The sequence below is a fragment of the Ictidomys tridecemlineatus genome, unplaced genomic scaffold (genome assembly GCF_052094955.1).
Source record: "Ictidomys tridecemlineatus isolate mIctTri1 unplaced genomic scaffold, mIctTri1.hap1 Scaffold_103, whole genome shotgun sequence".
NCBI classification, from domain to species: Eukaryota; Metazoa; Chordata; class Mammalia; order Rodentia; family Sciuridae; genus Ictidomys; species Ictidomys tridecemlineatus.
The window spans coordinates 761,971-787,810 of NW_027520990.1; the positions used below are offsets into that span (position 1 = coordinate 761,971).

At 37.7% G+C, this 25,840-nt stretch overlaps 1 protein-coding gene across 1 annotated transcript in view; it reads left to right on the forward strand.

Moving 5' to 3' along the window:
* The first annotated feature begins 18,110 nt into the window (after window positions 1-18,110).
* LOC144364733 (cohesin subunit SA-1-like) overlaps window positions 18,111-25,840 on the forward strand; it is a 59,950-nt gene continuing 52,220 nt past the window's right edge. Inside the window, exon 1 of the mRNA XM_078035808.1 lies at window positions 18,111-18,426. The gene's annotated coding sequence lies outside the window, so the exon portion shown is untranslated. The remainder of the gene's footprint in view (window positions 18,427-25,840) is intronic.

The following is a 25,840-nucleotide window of genomic DNA, read 5'->3' on the forward strand; positions in this document are numbered from 1 at the left end:
TATTTTATTTATTTTTATGTGGAGCTGAGAATTGAATCCAGTGTCTCACACATGCTAGGCAGGCACTCTACCACACTGAGCCACAACCCCAGCCCACCTCAGCTTTTATTTTCTGTTCTACCACCATTGCAGAACGTCCCTCCTGTTTCATATGGTAGAAAGACTCCTAAGGTGGACACATATGGTCCCCAACTCGTAGTATTCAGAGCTGTGCATAATTACCTGCTTTGAGTGTGAGCTGAACTTAGTGATTTGATTCTATGGCAAAGATTATGAGATGCCACTTCTATGATTGTAACAAGGGTCATAAATTTGGTTTTCCTAGCTGATTGTCACTATTGCATTTTGGGTTGACTTTTAAAAAATGTTTTTATTAGTTATAGATAGACACAGTACTTTATTTATTTTTTTAATGTGGTGCTGAGGAGTGAACCCAATGCCCCACACATGCTAGGCAAGTGCTGTACCACTAAGCCACAACCTCAGCCCCGGGTTGACTGTTTTGATGAAGTAAGCAGCCAGGATGGAGAAGCAAGGAACTGAGGTCAGCTTCTGGCAAAGAGCCAACAAGGAACAGAAGCCCTGAGATTAATAGCCCAACAGGAACTGAATGTCGCTAACAACCACTGAATGAACTTAAACCTTCAGATGAGAGTACAGACCTCAGACCAATAGTCCAGGAGAATAATGCTGAGACCCGAATTGAGACAGTGGCTGAGGGAAGAGAAGAGCAGTATATACAAAACAAGACTAGCTGGACTTGATGATCAACAGGATGGTGGGGAATGACAGAGAGGAGTTGACCAGGGCCCCTAGGTGGAGAGTGGGAATGTTTGCTAAGCAGTAGTGCTTAGGGATGAGGCAGGTTTGGGGAGATGGCTTGGACTGTATGATTATGTTCTTAAGCTAGAAAGAAAAAGTTTATATTTTCCTTGTCTGTTCAAAAGCATATCTGCTGGGAAAATGTGCAGGGGTAAAATAAATCTGAAGCTGGCTCATGGGTGCATGAAATACAATCTACATCTACAAAATAGGTAGGTCATTTAAATTGACTTAAAGAGAAGATGGAGGGAGAGAGGAAGAGGGAAGGAAGGAGGATAAAAGGAAGAGAGGAAAAAAAATGAATATCGTCTTTAGACAATGGAGCTGAGCTCTGTGGTACACACCAGAAATCTCAGCTACTCAGGAAGCTGAGGTGGGAGGATGTCAAGTTCAAGGCCAGCCCTGAACAATGTAGTGTGACCCTGTTTCAAACTAAAATAAAGTTTCAAAAGGATTGGGAATAAGCTCAGTGGTAGAGTGCTTTCAATGGTAGCATGAACAAGGCCCTGGGTTCAATCCATAGTACCAGAAAAAGAAAAAGAAGAAAGAGAAGGAGGAGGAGGAGGAAGTGGAGGAATAAGAAGAAAATAGATAGAAGTGAATGCAAATACAGCATAGTAATTTAAAGCAAATGGAACAGGGGGAGTCTGGGCAATACTCAGTTGAAGAAGGCAGTAGCTAAAATTTTGTTGTTGTTGTTCATTGAACCCAGGGCCTCACAAATGCTAGGCAAGCATTCTACCACTGAGTCACATCCTTAGCACTTTAACAATTTTCTTACATTGAGATAGGTCTTGCTAACTTGCCTAGGCTGACCTCAAACTTGGGATTCTCTCTGCTTCAGCTTTCCAAATAGGTAGGATTTCAGGCTTGCTCTACCTCACCAGGTAGTAGCTAGAAATTTTAAGGGAATCCTGTGCCCTTGCCACTAGAGGCCCTGAGCCAGCCTGAACTCCCAGCTACAAGGATAGACCTATTCTATAGTAAGAGGCTTAGGACATTTCACAGTAGCAGTATCACCCAGAGCAGGGTTATTGTGGAAGAATCTGCAAACCAGACAGGTAAGAAAATGCCAGAAAATGGGCCCAATTTTAGGAGAAGCATTCAAGTAGGTTCCGATAAACTTCTATGGTGCAAAACTGCCTTGGCATCACTGGTTGAGGAAGGAGAAATGGGAACAGAGCAGACCTTGTAAAATTAAGTGAACAGCACTTACTGCACTCAAAATACACTCGCTTCTGCCACCTCCTCATCCCACCTCTCCTTTCAAGTGTGAATAGCATCTGTGCTCTGCAACTGAGTCCTGGCCTTAGCAAAATGTATTAGGAGTGAGTTGCTGGTATACTTAACAACTAGATCCTAAGGACAGGGTTGGGGAGAATTACTGATTTGCAGCACTTGCAGTTATCCATCATGTAAATAATCCAGACTTCCGCTTGATGTCATAGAATACAAAGTGGGGAAGAGATGTGCACAATTAGCTTTTATGAACTGGTGAAAGCCAGCTCCAGCATGTCAGGGTAAGGCACTATAAAACATTTTGCTGAACCCAATCATCTCTTGGAATTCACATTGCTTATTCTTCATATATTCTAATGGTTATAGTGAACATCGGTTGCTCTTTGCACAGTATACCTCAACTTCTTTGGTTACTTCTCTTCCCTTACTGCTAGGAACTTCCCCTCACACACTATTTATGGTGTTTCTCAGTGAAACCCCTTGACCTTTGGGGTAGATTCAAGACTCAGGCTAAGATCAGTAAGTACTGTTCACTTAATTTTACAAGGTCCAAATTCTTAATTTTACAGGGTCAGATTCTCTCTGCTTTGTAGAAGAAGACTGAAGTCAAATCATCATTTAATGCAAGCTTCCCAAAAGAGGATATCTGAGATATGTTGGCTCCTGCTGTTTGTGACAACAGTATGTTCCTAAGTTCCTTCCACTCTGTGAGCTACTATGATTTTTTTCTATAAGTAAAATGTTATTGTGAAAATAAATAAAATGGTATTTTAAAATTCTAGCTAGAATTTCAGTCAAAGGTCATGTATTGTTAAAAAGGAAATCAGCAAGTACCAACTATAAGCTCCCAGCAAACTACAAGTTTCTCTATATAATTAGGATTGAAAGTGCATGTCTTGTGTTTGCACTCCTGAAATTATTCCACATTCCATGCTTGCAAAAACATTGAGCTAGATAATGCACACTCTCAAATGAGGTGTTTGGACTGGCATGCCACCAGTTGGTCCAGCCCGCTTTCTTCCCCTGTTGCTGCATATAAGCAGAGAGGGATAGGAGTCCTTTTGGCTGCTGTCTCAAACTTAAAGCCTCACTTTAAGCTATAGTTGAGAATGACTTTTGGATTTCATGAGCAGTGTCACAGACAATTTATTTCTTTTTTTTAACGTTTATTTATTTATTTATTTATTTTACATGGTACTGAGGATCAAACCCAGGGCCTCACAGCTAGGCGAGTGCTCTACTCCTGAGCACAATCCCAGCCCCATTTCATTTTCTTTTTCTTTCTTTCTTTTTTCTTTTTTTTTGTTGTAGATGGACATAATACCTTTATTTTATTTGTTTATTTATATGTGATGCTAAGGACTTTTTTCTCCAATCCAGGGCCTCACACATGCGAGGCAAACACTCTACCACTGAGTCACAATCCTAGTCCCGGCAATTCATTTCTTATGGAACGACCATGGATTTGATTAAAAGGACAATGTGTTATGTTAAAGTAACATTGAAAAATTGAATTTGCAACTGTTTCACTGATTATGTTGGCTGTTGGCCATTATAGCCATGTCCTGCGTTTGATAACCCGGTTGTGTGCTTCACACATTGATGTATTCTGGTTGCCTGTTGACAGTTGAGTAGCAGCATATTCCCTCTGTCTTCTTAAATCTGACCAATTAATGGCTTTTAGAAATGTGAATGTAAAACTTTTCAAGTTTCTACCTTTAAATTTATTGTGTAAATATAAATTTAGCCTCTTTTGTCAGATACTCAAATGTTTAATATAAAACAGTAATTAAAGTATATAAAACATAGTGATAGGAGGAGAAATACTGATGACAAAAAAATTACGACAAAGTTCTCCTTGTTTCTACTTCATATCTATTTAGGCATCTAGTTCAGGCTGCAGACCCAGTGCAGACAGCGCTGTCTCCTCTGTGTATATCCTTAAAGCCTGGGCCAGGGGAGCAATATCCATCTACTTCTGAGTGGAGGACCACTCTTTCTCCTCTGGCTATACCTGTGCAACTCTCCACACTATGGAAGGGTTTCCACAGACAAGTCCATCAATATGTATGGGTGACTCTAGCAATTCTCTCACCTATGTAGTTCCTCTCAAGGGACAAAGCAGAGGAGCCTGCCTACCCATTTCCACCCCAGCATAGACTTTGCTGTTCTTTTGGAGCTGGGTTCTTGATGGCTCATTCATACTGCCATTGCCCAAGACCACAGCTGCAGTCACTTGTGCTGGCTCCTCTAAGTGGACTATTCTGGCTGTGAGCACATGCTTTAGTGCTTCCTTGAGTAAGAGCCTTCTTCCCCTCTGTCAATCACTTGACTCAATAGGAAAAAAGGAAAGATTCCATCTTTTCATTACTTATAATTGTCAAACACACCACTGAATATTACTGAAAGAAGTGACTGTTATGATTCTAGATAGGCATGACTGTCTACTGCCTTGACAACCACCAAAAAAAAAAAAAAAAGAAAAAAGTCTGGTTCTCCTTTTGTGCCTCTTTCTTAGTAAATGATTTTACTCTCCATTAAGTAGCACCAGTTAGAAATTCCAGAGTAATTCATATTCAAATTATCTTGCCTCTGGGAGGTCAGTTTACTGCCAGATCATCTCTTGAAACCACGTACTGTTTGGTATCTCCTCTAATAAAATACTAGTCCATGCTAGCCTGACCTACATCAAAAAAACTTTTCCAGAAGCCAGGTGTAGTGGTGGTACATACCTGTAATCTTAGCAACTCAGAAGGCTGAGGCAGGAGGACGGTAAGTTTGAGGCCCATCTCAGGAATTTAGTGAGACCCTCAGCAACTCAGCAGGACCCTGTCTAAAAAATAAATAAATAAAGCCAGGCAGGGTGGCTCATGCCTGTAATTCTAGCAGCTTGGGAGGCTGAGGCAAGAGGATCACAGGAGGCTCAGGTAGTGGTTTGAGAGGCTGATGCAGAAGTTCAAAGCCAGCCTCGGTGAATTAGCAAGACCTGAAACTTATTGAGATCCTATCTCAAAAAATAAAAAGGGCTGGGATATAGCTCAGTGGTTAAGCTCCCCTGAATTCAATCCCTAATACCTCAAAATAAAATAAAGAGGTCTGAGGATGTAATTCAGTGTTAAAATTGCCCTAGTTCCAATCCCCATTATTCAGGAAAAAGAAGAGAGGCAAATGGGGAGGGGGGAGACTGACTTCTCACTTTTACCTTGAATTCATTATCCACACAGCAACTAGTGATCTTTGTAAATATAATCAGATCACTCTCCTGTTTACAACCCTTTGACTTACTCTGTTGTTAGAATGATAAAAACAAGACAAATCCCTCACATTCACTAGATGGAACAAAATGGATGCCCACATACCAACTTTCTAAACACTAAAAGGCCATAAAAACAAGCTGATGATCAGATTTTAAAAAATAGTATCTTCCTCTGTGACAAAGAGGAGGATGTATCTTCATGACTGTATAGAAGAAGTCCATGTTTCCATTTTGAATTCTCAGACATGAAGTTCCTGAGCCAGGCAGAGCTAAGCACCAAGCCCCAACTCTCTCTGCTTTCCTTTCTACCCCAGGTTCTAGACACTCTCACGGGGTCTCACCTGCATATATGCAGTCACCCAAGTCTACATATTTCATATTTCTGATATAAATTGTCCTTTGAACAACTTTTTTTTAGCTGTAGATGGATACAATACTTTATTTTTGTTTGTTTTCATTTTTTTAAAATATGGCTCCAGGGATTGAACCTAGTGCCTCACACATGCTAGGCAAATACTCTACCACTGAGCCACAATCCCTGCTCGCTTTTGAAAAACTTCTGAATCCAGAAGTGTGTATTCTAGTAACTAGGTCAACACTCAAGAGAACAGACAAGGGACAGGCTCTGGGAGCCAGGCACAGGGACATTTGCTCAAGGGATTTCAGAGTACCTTGAATATGTTCTAAAGAGTAGGGTGGTACAGGCTTTAGGTGGGCATGTCCCTCTGATCTTGAAAATTCCTTACCTCTTTGGAAAAGTGAAGCTAGAGAAGGGCCACTGTGGATTCAGAGCTGTTTTTTGCATTCTTCCATGACCTTCTGCCTTTTATTCATATTAAGCTTTTAGTTCTTTAAATCTCCATGTTCCCTTCTGTTACAGGGCCTTTGTAGAAGGGGTTACCCCCTCCTTGGCAACTCATTTTTTTCAGGTCTCAGCTGAAACATCTTTTCCTTGAAGTTGGTTTCTGATAGTCCTCATATCACTCAAGTGCCTCCATTCGGTAGGCTCGTAGAATCCTGTACTATTTCATAGCACTAATAACAACGCTAATAGAATAATTATTACTTGCCTAGTACTCATATAATTATTAAGTTATTATATAAGTAGTTATTACATAATGAGAAGTTTAATGCTTTTATCCTCTGCTAGAATGAAAATCTCCAAGAGGGAAGGGACACTGTGTCTAATTCATCACTGTCTCCCCAATACCTAACATGGTTCCTTACATAAAATAGCCAAATATATTTGTTAAATGAAGAAAAGCATGCTTTGTGTGACTGTCTCCAGTCTCAGGTTTTCCCTGCCTTGTTATAAGGGAAATCACTTTTAAGATTCACAATCTTGGTCTCGGCCTCTGTGAAGCACCTGCAGATCCCCTGAACCTTTCTTTCTAGTGGGGGTCCTCATGGACATTGGCATTATGGCCTGTCCCCTTCTAGTTCTAGATGTTTGCTCATGGCATGTATTTTTAGAGACCATTCATTTAAAAGGATTATTCAAATGCTTTAGCTCTATTTAAAAAGAATCTTTTCAGAAATAAAAGTTAGATGCAATTATTTATTATTATTATTTTGGTATTGGGGATTGAACATGAGGGTTCTTTATTACTGAGCTATATACCCAATCCTTTTTATTTTGAAACAGGATCTAGATAAATTACCCAGGCTGGCCTCTAACTTGCAATTCTCCTTCGTCAACCTCCCTAGTAGCTGGAATTATGGGCATACACCACTGTGCCCAGTTGCAATTATTTCAATAGATCTTTCATCAGTTAAAATATCAATGTTAGTATTTTAATGTCATCTCTTTATATTGTATGTTTTAAAATATTAGATGCAACTGTTTTGCAGCTTTGGAAATAAGTTAAAAATGATGTTTGCAATTCTATTCAGTTTCTAAAAATAACTGCATCAAGATATATAATAGTATTGTTTAGTTTTAAAACATGTTTTCTGTGATTCTAACAGTGTATGTTTACTATAGAAAATTTGGAATGAGCACAAAAATATAAAGAAAATAAAAATTATCTATAATTCCAATACCTTAAGATATATACTAATGATCTGATCACCTCTCAGAGGCCCCACCTCTTGAAACTATCATGGTAGGGATTGAGTTTCATCATAGGAATTGGGAGTGGGGCACAAACATTCGTACTCTAACAGAGGGACCATGATTATTCTTTTGATCTCTAAGTAAGAATGTCAATTCAGATTCTAGGACCTATGGTCCTTGAAGTGTTTAGGTATTCCCATGTTCCCAGTGGACAGTTATCTGAGTAAATGGCTTTAGATCTAAAGGTTCTGAAACAATCTTTGGGGAAATACTGAGGAAATTGATACTATGCACATTCATCATGGTATTTCAAGTCCATCTTCATGGGAACCTATCTTTCTTTGAGTTCATGGTTTTAGATCTAAAAACAGATTCATGTTTGGAAACTTGTCAAGGAAACATTATTTAATTGAGGAGACTGCTTCACTCTCCTGGTTATAAATCCTAGAATTCATCAAATGGTACAAAATGAGTAGTATCCTCATTAACTGCCCATTTATTTTTCCCTCAGGATCATCATATTAATTATCTTCATATTATTTTCTGTAGTTCTCTTTTTCCTCACTGCACCTGGGACTTTATAATAATTGTCCAACTTGACTTCTGACAGTGAATAACCACTACGTGGCCTTGATCACTTTAGGACCCTGTTATCCCTATTGCTATCAGTGAAACTCATTCTTCCATGGCTTCTTTTACCATCAGTTCTGGCCTACAGGGAGTCACTAGTCATCATCTTAGAGATACTGGTGCCCCAACAATAGCACATCTTTTTCTTTTTCTTTTTTTTTTTTAACCATAGTGCTGGGAACTGAACTCAAGGCCTCATGCATGTTAGGCAAGCACTCTACCACTAAACTATGTCCCCAGTCCAGCATAACGGTGCATTTCTAATGGCCTTGAAATATGGTGTAAATAATGGCCTTATGTAAACTAGTCATCTGGTGGGGTTTCCATCTTTATAAAGTAAATATTCTTCAGCATAATCAAATTCCTGATCCTTAAAATTTATTCTTCTACTCTCTGCCATGGCAATGGTGACATTTTAGCCTCACTTGATATGGGTCATCAATTTTTTCATGCTTCTGGAATCCATTCACACTAACTGTTGGGGGTCTTGATATGGTTTTAGATCCTTAGTACTGGGAGGGTGTTTCCGAATATACTTCTCCCTTATCCAATCTGATGTTCCTTTCATTATCATTAAGCACTCTCAAAATTTAATTCTATACATTTTTTTCCAGTTTATGCTGGCTGGGTATTAAAGATCTTTTGGGATATAGGTCCTTTCCTGAATGACAATATCCAGCATATTGAGACTTAACACTAGTTAAGGCCTACGGAAAGAGAGAACCTGTGAGTAAATCTTGAGGGCAAAGAGGAGACACTTATTATTTTAATGAAGAGACATGTCTGAATCATCTCTGAGTAATGGGGAACCATTTCTGGAAATGTCCCCATCTGATTGTCAAGCCCCATTCTTTCTCAACTAAGACCCTGCTCTTAGCTTAATATACCTGTCTTGACTGGAGTTTAGCTCACTCTGACTGAATTCATTCTTTGGCTTATTATGGACTCCTACTTCAGGAGATTTTTTTCTCTTCTTTTTTGTGAGGTACTAAGTAGTCACTTTGAGCTTTCAGTTGGAGATTAATCACTCTCAGCTTTTCATTAACTTATTTCCAGTCCATTCATTCAGATAAACAATAATCTTAATCACCATGAGCTATTACAATAAAATGCCATAGACAGGGGCTGGGGCTGGGGCTCAGTGGTACAGTTCTTGCCTCATGCATGTGAGGCACTGGGTTCAATCCTCAGCACCACTTAAAAATAAATACATTTTAAAAAAGATATTGTATCCATTTAAAATTAAAAAAATATATATTTTTTTAAAAAGCCATAGACAGGGCTGGGGTTGTAGCTCAATGGCAGAGTGCTCACCTTACGCATGCTAGACCCTGGGTTCAATCCTCAGCACCACAAAAAAATAAATAAATAAAATAAAGGTATTGTGTCCAACTACAACTAAAAAATAAATATTTTTTAAAAATGCCTTAGACAGATTGCTTAACAAAGCGAAATTTTTCACAGTTTCAGGGTCTGAGAAATGCAAAATCAGGGTGCTGGCTCATTTGGTTCCTGGTTAGGGCTCTTTTCCTGGCTTGCAGACCACCATCTTCTTGCTTTGTTCTCTCACATTCTTTCCTCAGTGTGTTCACAAAGAGACACAGCTCTCTTCCTCTTTCTGTATGGTCATGAATCCCATTATATTAGGGCTCACTGCTACAATCTAATTTAACCTGAATTATCTCCTAAAAGCCCTATATCCCAGTACAATCACATTTTTAGTCCAGAGAAATACCCAATTCCATTGTTCTTATAATTTTCATTTTCCCTATATGTACCATTCCACTGGTGTACCAATCCCATTAACCACCCATAAAAATTTTAACACTTAGACTGTAACCTTGTGATAGGAGCCCTCAATGTCAGGTAGGCATCTAATGGTCATATGCAAAACCCCATCTTATTGCTTGCTCCTTCAGACCTTATTCTTGCCCTCAACAGTTATAGGTTGGGTTTCCTGGGAAGGTGACGACAAGACATGAACAGGTAGGGTGTTTGGAGAGTGCCCTTTGGACTAAACGCTTGTAGAAGAGTGGGAAAGAAAAAAGGATTGGGGAGAGAGATTGTGCAGGTCCCATAGGGAGTTTTGGAGGTTCAAACTGACTATTATAGTTGTCCCAAGTTGGGCAAGTTGGCCAGTCTCTTATATTCCCACTTTGATCCCCAATCGATATGTGGACCAGGCTGGGAGAGGACCTTAGCAAAGGTGACAGTCTGCAAATGCAACAGTTCTAAAGGCACCAAAGACTCGGTCAACAGCAGGCTCAATAGCTGGGACAAATCCTTACTCGAAGGGGGATGGTGGTAGCATATCACCATGTTCATGAAACATTTAAATCTCTTATTGTTTTTGTTTTCATATCAGGGAGAAAATTTCCACTCCCATGAGGAAAAAAAAATGGTAAGAGCTTAATCCCTTACTTTCTAGGGAAGTAGGAATAATTTCACTAACAGTTGAGATCAGAAGAAGGAACCAAATTTGAAACACTAAGCCCATTCTGGGCTTTTTGTTTTGGTCTCACTTTGTTTCTCTCTGTTTTTTTTTTTCCCTCTTGTCTGTAGGATTTAACAAATTTTCTGTTTTATGTGGCAGACCCAAAATCTATGAAGTTGTCCAGTTCTGCTTTTGACTGGGTGATATATCTGGTTGTGGGTAACAAGTACATTTGCTAAACCTTACCTCTTTGTTTAATTGGCTTTATGCAATGTAATTTTTTATAAATTTTATTTATTATAAAAATTTCAAACATGATCAAAAGCAGAAAGAATAAATCAAGGAATGCTGCTTATATTTAATACCCAATTAAGTAAATATCAGGATTTTAAAATATTTTTTAGTTTTAGGTGGACACAATATCTCTATTTTACATTTATGAGGTTCTGAGCATAGAGCCCAGTGCCTCATGCATGCTAGGTGAGCACTCTGCCACTGAGCCACAACCCTAGCCCCCTTTATTTTATTTGTATGTGGTGCTGAGGATTGAACCTAGTGGCTTCCACATGTGAGGCGAGCGCTCTACCACTGAGAGGATTTTTTTTTAAATATTTTTTTTTATTCATTGATGGACACAATACCTTTATTTTATTTGTTTATTTTTATGTGGGCTGGGAATCGAACTCAGTGCCTCACACATGCTAGGCAAGTGCTCTACCACTGAGCAACAACCCCAGCCCAATATCAGGATTTTTATACAAGCCAATATTTTGATTTCTATCTGTCAGATTTTTTAAAATCTTATTTTTCATTTGTTTCCATACTTGGGAATGGAGGAAAATTATATTATCTTAAATACAAACACAAAACAATACACCCTGAGAAACTTCACATGAAATCTGGACTTGTGACAGCTCTTTGGGTGATTTAAAAAAAAAAAAAAAGGTCTGGCAACACTGGCTAGGGTGGCGACTATCAGCTGGCTCTGAGAAGCAGCTGCTGGCTTTAGACGGGTGTGAGCTCTCCTCTTTGAGATCTTAGTGTCCACCCCTCCGAGTGTGGCAGCCTAGTGCCAGTTCACCATTCATCACAGAGCTTAAATTGTTGCTTTTATTATGTCTGTCCCTCTTCCCACTTTTGTATGTTACCTCTCCGGCTTCTGAAGGCCCTAGCTTTGTAGACAGCTATTTTAGTTTACCTCAAGACCAGATCAGGTGATGCACAATCACAATGTCTAAGTGTTTGCAGCAGCTTTACTATAAGACAAAGCTGGAATACAAACATCCATCAGTAGGTACACTGACAAACTGTAGTATGATCATACAAAGGAGTACCATAGCAATACTGGAAAGGAATGAATGTTTAATACAACATGGATGAAACTCAAAATAATTATATTGAGTAGAGAAACAATACAAAAAAGCAAAACCAAACCAGACCTAATACATGTTGTACTTACTAATCCATTTTTTTTTAATTCTAGAAAATTCAATTAACCTATAATAACAGAAAGCAGATCAGTGGACAGACAGTGGATGAGTGGTTGCCTGAGATGAATAGAGGAAGAGAAATGGTTTACAATGGCCAATGAGGCAACTTTTAGAGACGATACATTTGTCATCTTGATTGTGGTAATAGTTTAATGGGTATACATACATGTTACAGCTCATCAAATTATAAACTTTAATTATATGTAATTTATTGTGTTAATCCTATATCAATAAAATTGCACTAAAGACAACAAAATAACAAATGTCTGTCATAAATGGCAATAGCTACTGAATATACATCTACCTAAGTGTCATTGACAGAAGGTATTTATATTTAATTTTATTTATTGATTGTTTACATTGATTTAGAAGGAAAGGTCTGCAATTCTGATCCTGATAACTTGTTATTATATTTTCTTTCCTAGGAACACTAAGATTAAAGAGAAAGCCTAAAAGCTTTTGGAAACAGATAACAGTGGCTGCCTCTGGGGAGAATTAAGAACAAGAGTAAAGATATGGGCAAGTGTTTTAGTCATCTTTTTTTTTTTTTTTTTTTTTTTTTTTTTGCTGCTGTGACTAAAAGACCCAACAAGAACAATTAGAGGAGGAAAAGTTTATTTGGGGACGTACAGTTTCAGAGGTCTCAGTCCGTAGATGGTCAATTCCATTCCTCATGTATGTATACCTGTTAAACCATTATCACAATCAAGATGAAGGCTCTCATAATCCAATCATTTCACCTCTAAGCCTTCTTGCACTGTCTCACAGGTTTGAGCTTTTGGGGGACACCTAACATCTAAACCATAACAGCAAGTAACTTTTTATTGTTTCAATAGGTCATTCATATGCATGTGATATTTATAATAAAAGTTCTTTTTACAAAATAAACCTGGTTATAAAATATATGCAATGAAAGATCATAGGAAAATCATTTAGTATGTTTCCATAAAATATTTTACCCAGAGATGATTTACATTGGGTGGAAGGGTAAACATCTGATAATGATGAGGAATTAAGAAACTAATCATCTATTAAATCCAGGAAAACAGGTTGAACATTCCTGCTGTCAAGCTCAGAGAGGGTTGTTGGAATGCTTTTGTTGTAATTGTTCATCCTCTCATTTATCATACGGTACACAGTAACAGATTTATTTTATTGTTTGTTAACACTTTTTAATCCAGGGCTAGGTAGAGTACTTGTGTATGAGGCCCTGAGTTCCACACCCAGCACTGCAAGCAAGCAAACAACAACAAAAATCAATCCATACTTTCATTCAGTTTCACTGAGTACTAGACAATGCCTTGGGACTTCTGAATGAAAGTAGACTCAAACTTAGTTATACTGACCAACTAAACTTAATGTTTCTTTTTTTCTGTGATACTGGGGGTTGAACCCAGGAGCAATCTACCTCTGAGCTACATCCCTAGCCCTTTTGAATTTTTATTTTGTGACAGGGCTATGCTAGGCTGTCTGTTAGATTGGTTTCTCTGTGTGTATGGAAACAATGTCTTAGACATTTATTTGATCAAGGATGATTTCCAAAAGTGGGCTAGGCCTTTTGAAATTAGGTGAAAATTCCAAGGACACCAAGAAACTTGGACTAAGCAAATTGTTGTTCTACTGATTCTTTAATCTCTACCTTAAATAATGTGTAGAAAGCATTAGTTTCTTCCCATGTTAGTTCCAGTCTTATGCCTATGAATTTATTTATTTTTCTTTCTCTTTTTCTTTCTTTTTTTTTTAATATCTGCATAGTTCTGGTCCTCTACATTTTTAGGGATAGAACTTTGTCTGCAACCATGTTATTGACTCTAAAAGGAAAGGTAATTTGGATACATCTTATTATAAACTTTGGGGCAGAATTAATTTGTCATCTTTGGAAGGAATTATGTTCTGAGTTAAAAAAAAAAAGGAAAAAAATTCATGATTTAACCCAATTATGGACTGGTAGTAGGACACCATGGCATATTACTGCCACCAAGTGGCATCACATCTTAATTGCAAGAGTAGAAAAAGGAAAATAATTTCTGATTTTTAAAATATAAGCAACATCAAATTTCCTGTAACCAAGTGAAAAAATTTTAAGTAAGAATACTTCATTTGCAAAATAAAAATGAGGAAGTTGTCATGATCCCTAAAACACAGGGTTTGTGAAAGTGATAAAAGTGAAGGGATAAGTAAGTAGGGTCAGATGACAGAACACGTTTCTTTGGTCTAAATATTCAGTAGCTGCATCTGGAACTATATCTGCAAAAAAGTAGTGGAAAGGAAGAATAATTCATAAAAATATTTCTTTAAAATGCCTTTATGTGAAAAGAACATAACCATTATCATCATCAAAGTTGACTGAATCTTGGGCTGGGATTGTGGCTCAGTAGCAGAGCGCTTGCCTGACATGTGTGAGGCACTGGGTTCGATTCTCATCACCACATATAAATAAATGAATAAAATAAATGTCTATTAACAACTAAAGAATATTTTTAAAAAGTTGAATTTTAAGCAGAACTGAATTGTTTTGTGAGCTAACATTATCTAGAGAGGAAAAAGGCAAAAGTTTAGCTAAAATTTCAAGGAATCATACTCTCTATAGAGTCACAAACTAGTTCTTTGTGTTATTAAACAAAGTTCCTCATGTTATTGGTTAATTAGATCGAATACATTGTTAGACATATTTTGATTTGGTATATATGCAAGGAAAATATCAAAGGCAATTTAAGACAATAGTATATAAAAAGTCTTTTTAAAATAAACTATAGAAACTCCTCTTCAATGTCTACCAATTTCATAGAATATGGAATGCATTTTTCTGTTTGTAATTTTAAATGTCAACTTTGGATGAGGTGGGCCAAGAGACTGAGTTGAAATAAAGGTCTAATGGCATGTATTTTAAAAGGCATATCCTTCTTTTTGATATTTCAAGCATATCTATGACTTGTTAATGAAAAAAGCCGTGTTTGAAAATCTTTGACAAGGGATTTGAAATCTTAAGAAATTCTTAAAAGCAGAGGCTTCTGGGAAATATGTAATCCTGCAATGAATTCATCATGTTATGGAATCTCTATTACTTTACCAAATAGCTAAAGGATGAATGAATCTGCCTTTTGTTTACATTTATGATTGATCAGACCAAATCAGCTGATATGAAGAATTTGTGACAAAACAGAGATAAACTGGAAAAAACATCAAGGCATTCCTTGAATGACATTACATATTTTAGATGATAGTTTATAATCCATAAGAAACTACAGAGACCTTTTGTGTAAGTATATAATATTGCTTTTTTTAAAGGAGGAAAATGAAGGATCTGAACTGTTCAGATGACTATTACAATAGTGGTGTAAGGCAATGGGAAGAGATGGGGAGTGAAGGGCTTTGATGAAGATGGCTGCAGAAAAAAAAATAAGGGATCTGAATGAATTAGGATATGATGGGACTCAGGTTAAAAAAATATAAGTCAAGTATGGCCTTATAATTTAGACCCTGGGGACTACATAATTATTTACAAACATCAGTTCAATTTGTGTGAGGGCAAAATAAAGTGTTAGGTTTCTACATACTTAGAAAGTTGACTATTTATGCTCTTGGATAATTTTTAAATTTTTTTTTAAAGTGCTAGGCTGGGAATATAGCTCCGTGGTATAGCACATGCCTCAAGAGGCCCTGCCTTCATGAGATGAGGGGTAAAGGGCTGAGGGGGAGGAGAGAAGCTAAAAAATACTTAGCAAAATATTACCACTGTAATAACACAATGGATTTTTTTGATGGTGGTGGTAGGTGGGGACTGAACCCAGGGCCTCACACATGCTAGGCAAATACTCTACTGAGCTATACCCCTGACCTGTTCATTTTAAATTTTTGGACAGGGTCTCCCTAGGTTGCCCAGGTTGGCCTTGAATTTGTGATCCTCCTGCCTCAGCTTCTGGAGAAACTACCATTACAGGTGTGTACCACCATACCTGGCTACAGATGACATTTTAATATATTAAATAGTTTAATACTCAACAATCTATTGCTATTTCCATGTTACAGATGAAGAAACTGAGACACAGAGATCTGCCCAAAGTCATACAGCTTTCCAGAACAGTCTGGTTCCAGAGTCCATGTTCTTAATCACTGTACTATGCTGAAATCACAGTGTTATTAGATTAGAATGTTCAAATAAGAGAGATAAAATGTCAGTTTATTTATTTTTCCAGTATTGATGATTGAATCCAGGGGTGTTCTACTGCAGAACTATATCCCCAGCCCTTCTTTCATTCATCTGCTTTTGAGGCAGGGTCTTACTACATTGTTGAACCTGGCCTAAAACTTGTTATTCTCCTTCCTCACCCTTCCAGTAGCTGGTATTACAGGCAGGTAACACTGAGCCTGTCTTAGAGAATTAATTTTAAATGCTTAATTTTGCAATGGAGCTTCCTGGAAAGTACCTGTAAGGAAAAGGTAGGAAGATTAAAAAATTAATTTTGGGGAGACTTTCAAGAGAAAGAATGTATTACATAACAGAGAGCTAGGGGTTGAACTACAGGATGGAAGACTGAAGTGGAGTTAGAAAAGGAATCAGAGACCAGTAAATCAGGTAAGTATAGATCCAGGGATTGAGAAGTGTTAATTGTGAAGGAAGGATGATAGTAACTGGAGGGAACTGACAGCAGTGTTTTTTTTTTTTCTTTAAGACAACGGAAACTTGAAAAACAGAAGGAAGAAGCCAGAGAATAGAATGCTGAATACTGAGGATGTAACACTACAGGAAAATAGTAATGGTACAAGGAACTTGAAAAGCAGGACACACACCATTTAGACAGGATAGACTGTGGAGAGAAGGGCAGAGGGAATGCCTTAATTCGCTGAGAAATTTTGAGATCCTGATCGGAATCATGGTTACAAATGTCTGAAGATGGAGAGAATGTCAACCCATTGTTGGAATTGCACAGCTTTTAGCCCAGGAAACTAGATGAAGTCATCTATTAGCCTAGTTTGGGACTGGCACTTTTAACAAGGAAAGCTAGAAACAGGCTTTGCAGAGTAACAATAGGAAGTCAACCAGAGACTAGTAAATATATATCTATAAATAGTGTTATCTAAAAACCTCTGCAAGTCCAGTCACAGATTCATACCCGACTTCCTTCAGTGAAAAGCCACCACACACCACCTTCCAACGCCTAACAGAAACCAGGAACAAGGATGATAACTAGAGATTAGCCCTCAAGAATATAATGGAGTTGAGCGAGTATAAGGTACTCGCTCAACTCCATTATATGGAGTCTATTCTGTTGGAGAATTGAGTCACAAATGGGCTGATGACCTGGGAGAGTAAGGATTCACTTTTGTTGAAAAAAGGTGAAAGCAGGTGAAAGGTAGAAGCCATGGTCAGGGATAGGCAGGTAGAGAGCAAAGGGAAGCTGTGAGATCCAACAAAACAGCTGGGTCAAGATTTCACGGTAGTGACTTTGTCCCTAGCCCACTGGAGGGCTAAGAGTCTCACGTCCATTTCAGAACCACTGACAATACTACTAGTTTGCAGTAGGAGAAACCGAATCCCAAAGCTGAGTCTCTATTTTCCCAGTCTAGCTGCATTCCCGGCTCACTAACTAGCCAATGCTGCCGCCTTATGCAAAGCCGGCACCACGGAGAGACTGCTACACAGAGGCAGGACGACGCCTATCGGCCTGGAGCCGGCAGTGTTCCGTCCAGAGCCCTGGCGAGGGAGGTCCCAAACAGTTCTGGCAACCTACTCCCCTTGGGTGGAGGAAAGCACCTCCCCAACAATAAATCGCTAGGAGTTCTCCCTAAGACCTGGAGGGGCTGGAGCAGGGCTCCGAGAGATCGCTCCCTTCCGTTTCCGCAGCAGGCCAGGCGGGCAGCGGGAAACTGGAGCCCAGGGAGGGAAGAGCTAGCCCCCGACCTGGGGAGGGGCCTGGGTGAAGAAACGGGGGCGGGCTCCGAGCAGCTCTAAAAATGGCGGGCGGCAGCTCTGCGAGTGGGACGCTCAGGCGCCAGTGTTCCTCCTTCCGCCCGCCGCGGGTGGCCCACGAACAGTCCACAGCGGCCTCATCCAGAGCTCTCCGCCACTCGCAATTGGCGGAGCTGGGCAAGCGCTCCATGTGGGGGCGGAGCCGCCACGCAGCGGCCACGTTTCCCGCCCCGCTGGTGCGCCTGCGCGCAGTCCCCTCAGGAAAGCGTTTGCGCGCGCCCCCGCCAAGGCCCCAAGCTGGCGCCTCAGCTCCCTCCCCTTTCCGGGCAGGCCAGTCCCGTCAGCAAGGCAGTGAGCACCGCGGCCAGCAGAGGGCGGTCCGGACCCAAGTCTGCAGCGGCGCCATTGGCGTGTGGAAAAAGCCACCAGATGGCGGGTTAGGATTGCAGCTCCGTTGAAGGCGCGGACCCCGCTCCCGAACCCCCGGCGACCACCCCGTAACAACCCCCTCACATCGGGAATAACACACGGGAGACTTTTGGGGGGAAACTAGGTCGAAGGCCGCCAGCGCCCGGATGGGCAGCTGAGGTGAGTGGGCGGCGGCGACGGCGGCGGGGGGCGGGAAAGAGGGGGAATGCGGCGGCAGCTTTGGCTTTTCTGGGTCTTTTACTCTTTTAAATGAATTTTAGTACTGTCTCCTTACATTTAAACAGTGTTATTGGCATTTTAATGTTATTGAATCTGTAGATTGCTTTTGAAAATATGGTCATTTTAATAGTATTAATCTTTCCTAGGAGAATTAATACATAATCGGTGATATTTATTTTACTTCTGATGTAGTAATTGCAACATAGTTGTTTCCATCTTGTAAAGCCTTATTCATTTTCATTCTTTGGTGTTTTATAATTTTTATTTTTAGAGTTCTGTCATCTCCTGAGTTAGATTTATTCTTGTTTATTTTTCAATTGAATGAAATGATTTTTTGATTTCTTTTTTGGCAGATTTATTATGGGGATATAGGAAAGCTACTGATTTTTTTGTGTTCATCTTGTATGCTACTTCTTTTGAGTGTTTTTTTTTTATCAGATCTACAAGACTTATGCTGGAGATTTTTGCATCCTCTTTGTATAGAATCAGGTCATCAGTCAGCAGAGATAATTTGACTACTACTTTTCCTATTTTTCTTTAGTTTTCTAATGTTGCCTGGTTGCTCTGGCTGGTATTTCAACAACTGTAATGAATAGGAGTGATCAGAATAAATAACCTTTCATTGTGTCTGATTTTAGAGGAAATGCTTTCAGTTTTTCTCTATTTAGTATGAGGTTGACTTTGGGTTTGTTGCATCTAGCCTTCATCATGTTGAGGTATGTTTTTCCTATCCCTGATTTCTCCTGTGTTTCTAACGTGAATGAGTGCTGAATATTTTCAAATCCTTTATTTTTTTTGTATCTATTGAGAGAATGTATTCTTAATTCTATTTATGGTATGAATTATATTTTTTACTTGTGTATATTAAACCAACCTTGCATCCCTGAGATTAATCCAGCTATTCATATTGTCTACTCTTGTTAATGTGTTTTTGAATGTGGTTTGCCAACATTTTATTAAGGATTTTTGTGTATATGTTGATTTAGTACATTGGTCTGTACTTTTCTTCCCTTGATGTGTTTTTGTTGTTGTTGTTTTTTGGTCTTTGTATCAGAGTAACACTGGTTTCATAAATGAGTTACAGATTGAGTCCTACCTTTCTATTTCTCAGAATAATTTGAGAAGATTGGTGTTAATGGTTCTTTTTTGGGGGGGTATATGCACTTCTTTTTAGTAAATTTTGAAGGAGATGTATGTGTTTTTTATTTTTTTTTAGTTGTTAGTGGCCCTTTTTATTTTTTTATTGATACATGCTAGGCAAGCTCTCTGCCACTGAGCCACAATTCCAGCCCTGGTGTTAATGCTTCTTAAAGGCCTGGTAAAACTGCCAAGAATCCATCTGGTCTTGGGGTTGTCTTCCTTGGAAGGCCCCCCTTTTTTTCTTTTTATTTGGTATTATGGATTAACTCAGGGGTACTCAACCACTAAGCCACATCCCCAGCCCTTTTTTGTATATATATTTTTAGAGACAGAATCTCACTGAGTTGCTTAGTACCTTGCCATTGCTGAGGCTGACTTTGAACTCACAATTCTCCTGTCTCAGCCTCCCAGGTCGCTGGGATTATAGACGTGTGCCACTGAGTCTGGCTTCTTAGAAAGCTTTTAATTAATGCTTCAGTCTCATTGCTTGCCATTGATCTGTTTAGATTTTCTATTTCCTCATGGCTTAATTTTGGCAGATGATATATCTAGAAATTCATTAATATCTTCTTGGTTTTCCTGTTTATTATAATATGAATTTTCAAAATAGTCTAATGATCATATGGATATCAAAAGTGTCTCTGTTGATATCTCCTTTGCCATCTCTAATTTTGTTGATTTGGGTCTTCTCTCTTTTTGATAGTTTGACTAGAGGTTTCTCAATCTTGCTTATCTTTTGAAAGAATCTGCTTTTGGTTTCATTGATTTGTTGAATTTTTTATTCTTAATTTCATTAATATTAGCTCTGATCTAAATTATTTTTTTCTACTGGCTTTAAAATTGTTAAAATGTTGGCAATGAATACTATAAGCTTCCTTCTTAATCCTGCCTTTATGGTATCCCAGAGATTTGGGTGTGTTGTATTGCTGTTCTAATTTGATTCTAGTATTTTTCTTTGTCTCATTTTTTCAATGATTCATTCTTTATTTAAGAGAGTATTGTTCAATCTCCATGTATTTATGTGGTATCTATATGTTTTCTGACTTCCATTTATTATGATATTATAAGTCATGAGATAAAATTGATTTTTTTTTGGTGGGGGGTATGTGCTAAGACTTGCTTTGTGCCCTTAAAATAAGATCTGTTTTGGGAAAGATTCCATAAGTTGCTAAGAAGAAATTGTAGTCAGCTGATGTTGGTTGAAATATTCTACAGATGATTATTAGTTCCATTTGGCTTATCATATTATTTATGTCAGAAATGTATTTATTGATTATATGTCTGGAAAAATCTTGTTTTTGGAGGGGTGGGTTGGAATCAGCAATTATTAATCATACTCTGTAAATTCATGAAGTATTTATTTCATGTAGTAAGGTGTATTTACATTTGAGGTAGAAATATTTGTAATTGTTATATTTTCTTGTTGGATTTTTTCCTTTAACAGTATGTGCTTGATTTTTTTGTGATTAAGTTTTGCCTACATTTTTTTTTGTCAGATATAGCATCTCCTTTTTTTTGAGAGAGAGAGAGAGAGAGAGAGAGAGAGAGAGAGAGAGAGAGAGAGAGAGAATTTTTAATATTGATTTATTTTTTAGTTTTCGGTGGATACAACATCTTTGTTTGTATGTGGTGCTGAGGATCGAACCTGGGCCGCATGCATGCCAGCCAAGCGCGCTACCGCTTGAGCCACATCCCCAGCCCCTTGTTTTGTTTTTTTAAAGCTCCATTTGTAGAGAATATTCTTTTCTGTCCTTTAGCTTGCAGTTGGTGTATATCTTTGCCTATAATAAGATGAGTGCCTTGGAAATTTCATATGTTTGATGTGAGTTTTTTTGTTTGTTTGTTTTCATTTTTGTTGTATTCTCCTTGTAGTACTGGGGATGGAATCCAGGGCTTTGTGCATGCAAGGCAAGCACTCTACCATTGAGCCATGTCCCCAGCACTGAGTGTGATTTTTTTTTATTATTATTCAATGAGTCAGCTTTTTAATTATAGAGTTTAGACTGTTCACATCAGAGTTACTATGGTAAGATATTTATTATTTCCAATTTTTTTATTTTGTTTTATAGTTTTAATTCATTATTGAATTTAATTTGCTTAATTGCTCTTCTGGAGAACTATACATTTGAAAGTTCTGGGGCTTGTTTATGATTTCTCTTTGTGTAGTATTTCTTTAAATAATTTCTGTAGTGTATGTTTAATGGTCATGGAATTTTTAAATTTTATCCTTATCATGAAAAGTTTTTGTTTTATCTTTGATTTTAAATGATAGATAATCTAATAACCTTTGTTGGCAGTTGTTTTCTCAGTATTTCATTCCACACTATCTTGTTTTTGGGGATCTCAGTTGAGAAATCTGAAGCAACTCTTACTGTTCTACTTGTGTCATCTGATGTTTTTCTTTTTTGTGTTTTAATAGTCTTTTGTTATTATCTGTATTAGACATTTTTTGTGTTTTAATAGTATTTTGTTATTATCTGTATTAGACATTTTGATTATGACATGGCTTCGAAAGATTAATTTTTTATCTTGGCTATTTAATGTTCTATATGCCACAATATGCAAATGTACATCTCATTTCTAAGGTTTGGAAAGTTTTGGGGTATTATTTCATTGCAAAGGTTCTTAATACCATTAAGCCTGTTTATCTCTGCTCTTTCTATCCCAGTGACTTCATTATGACTGTGAAGTTTTGTTTCTTAAATCTTGTTCCCAAGTTGTTATATATTTTCATCACGTTACTTTCCTTACCTTAGATATGTGTCTCTTAAATATTCCAGCTTAAACTCACTGTCAAGTTTCAAGGTTCTGTTTTCTCCATAGTCCAGTTTGTTGGTGATAATTTTCAAGTGATTTTTTTTAATTCAATTTCATTTTGTCTTTCATTTTCAGAAGTTCTGATTGGTGTGTCTTCAAACTCTATATTTCTTTAAGTGGTCATTCAATTCTTGTAATTGCTCTCTTAATTTTATTTCTTAATTAGTTTCCCACATCCTCTTTTACTCATTTATCACTTTAATAATCAATTTTTAAAAGCTTTTCTTTGGAATTTTATCCCCTTCTCTGGTTGTGTATCCTTTTTTGAACGGTAGTAAGTTTTGGGGGAAGACTTTTTTCCTGTTTACTCATGTTTGCAGAGGTCTTGTATTTGCACATCTATTGAGATGAATTCTTTTTCCTTTCCTGTGGATAGCCTATGGAGTGTAGTTGTAGATTTTTTTGGTATCTCTAAGCTTCAACACATAAGCTCAGTGTAATTCAGTTGTTTCATCTGCCATTATCTTCCAGTTTGGTGCTGTAGAAATGCTAAATTAATTCATTCTTGTAGAGCTGCTATAATACTATGGGCTTTTTACATCCTTCTTTTTGGAGTCTTTCTCTTATATGTTGTAGGGGTAGGGGCCTGATGCTCTCTTTATTTGTTGGTACCTGGGATTTAGTCTTTGATTTGACATATTTGTCTACCCTATTCTATGTGTTAAAATATTGTTGAAGTTTAATTTGGATTGGTTTATGTATGGAGGAAGATGTACTGTCATGTTCCTGAATTGTGGGTGTATTTCAGTCTCAGAGTCTCTACTCTGTGAACCTGTAGTGTACTAGACATTTCCTAGCCCTTCTCAAAGGTAGGAGAAACAAGCAAAAGCAACAATCATAGTGATCAATATTCAAAATAAAGATAAGTGTACATTGTCTACTGTGGCATGTACACTTTTAATTATTGCAAAAAGAGGAAGGGCAAGGTTAGCATTTAATAACAGCAATAATAACCAATAACTATGAACCAGATCTTGCATCTCCCAGTATGAATAACTTGAGAACAATATGAATGATGAGGTAATAATTATATAAATTATTGTTAAAGACAGTATAATTATAATTCATTAAGAAGAAAGAAAATAGGGACAATGTAAACAAAAGTTTAAAATACTCAAAATTCAAATAGGGGTACAATAGGAGAGAAGAGATATCAACTGATGGCTGTAAAGGAGGAGGAATAAAAGGGAACTGAAAGAAATAAATAACAAGAAAAAGAGAGAATAAGCAAACTTGGCTGTTAAAGAGGGAAGAAAGGAGAGAAGGAATAATAAGGACCAGAACTAAAAGTCAAACCAAAACACACAAACAAAAAACTTTACTCCTCTACCGTCATAAAAAGGTGGAATAACCTATTTTGAGGGGGAAAAAAGTAGAAAAATTATAAAGGAAGAAGTGGAAAAGTGATAAAAATGAAGAGAAAAAAAATAGGAAAGTGTGTATCTGTGTGTCCGTGAGTCATTCAACACAACTAGAACATACACTCCCAGAAGAACATGTACTTTGACACTCATGCTCAATTCAAAAAGGAGAAAAAAAGGAAGAAAAAGAATTCTGTTTCTTCACTAATTTAGTCTTTCTTCTTGTGTTGCCCTTCCCCTCCACAGTAGGCCAATGCCATGCCTTTTTGGCTGCATTCCACATGTGTTCTTTCCTATCCTTTGTTTAGAACATCTGAATTTCTGTTTCTTTGATTCTAGTATTAAGATTAGGTGAATTCCTTGTGTCACCCTCCTTGCTGGGAAGCAATGTTGTGCTGCTTGAATCCCCAGTCACAATATCTGGATATTACACCCTTCCTCTACTCTGTCATCTTTCACCTCTAATTAGTGATTGTGATTTTAAATGTCAATTTGATGTTAATATTACTTCCTCAGCCTTTTGGTAAGTTACCAAGTATTTATTGATTCACATTTTTTTAAGGTATAGTTGGACACAATGCCTTTATTTTATTTACTTATTTTTATGTGGTGCTGAGGAACGAACCCAGGGCCTTGTACGTGTTAGGCAAGTATGCTCTATCTCTGAGCAATAACCCCACATGTTTTTAATAAACAGAATTTTATCTTAAATAAATAATGCATGTATATGATTTTTAAAAATAAAACAATATTTTGATCAACATCGACCCACTATCCTGCCCTCTTCACCTGTAGTCCTCCTGCTTAGAGGAATTCTTTTATTTCTTTAAACCATCCCCCAGTATTACATGATTATTTACTGCATTTTGGTGGGGAGCGGGTAGTGCTTGGAGCCCAGGACCTTATGTATGCTGGTACATACATACCCTAACTTACTCCTCCTTTTGACAACATCATGATAATATTTTTGGTGAACAAAAAGTATATCTAATTCTTTTGTAAAACATACGCAATATAGAGAGGGTAAGATTTTCCCCTACTTCAAAGTCAGTTGTTTGTGGCCATTGTTAATAAATTACTGGATATTCAATGATTTGGAACATGTCCTAAAAATATGTGAAATTTTGTGGAATATAAAGACAATAAATATACATCTATGGAGTATTGTGGAGGACAGACTCAAGTGTGCCTCCTTCTGAGCATCATCTACTGATACTCATCTTTTTGTGTTGTCCTCTTGAGTAGGTTAAAGCCTGTTACTTGCTTTTAAACAACCAACATAATATAGCAAAGATGATAGGGCAATTCTGATTAATAATGTTGTGAAAAATTTTTCTGCTAACCTACTTTCTCTAGGAATTCTCCTTGCTGGCTTGATAATGTGAAAATATTGGAGAAGTGTATATGACACAGAACCATGTATAATTTCTTGGCCCTTAGGGGCACTTCTTTAGCCATAAGTGGGCAGAATATCAGTGGCTTCGATTCTATAACAACTGAGAAATTAATTCTGCCTTTGACCTTAGCGAACTTATAAATTGATTCTTTCCCAGTTGAGCATCCAATTGAGAATGCAGAGAATGCAATGCAGCAAACAACTTTTTGTATCCCCACCCATGTCTCTGTCTCTGCATCTTTCTCTCCCCCTCCATACTGTGAGGTTTTTTTTTTTTAACTCATTCTAGATTTAAAAAAAAAAACTGTATTGAGAGATTTCTCCTAATTGGAGTAAAAGGCCTGTGATGAGATTTTTTTTTTCAGACAATGTTTTCTTTATCTGTAAGAAAACCCATGAGGTTTAATACAAGCTGTTTCAAAAAATGGCAGGAATTCTTACACAATTGAAGCTCTCTTCTATGACTGTCCTCTAGAAATGGAAACCTAAAGTATAATATTATAAATCAAAGAATATGTTCCCTGAGTGTTTCTCCCACCTTCTCTTCAAACTTCGACCACCAACACCATTATTTCAAAGTTACACAGTACAAGCCAGTCTCATCCAAAGTCCTAGCTACTCTGCAGTTTGAGGTGGAAGG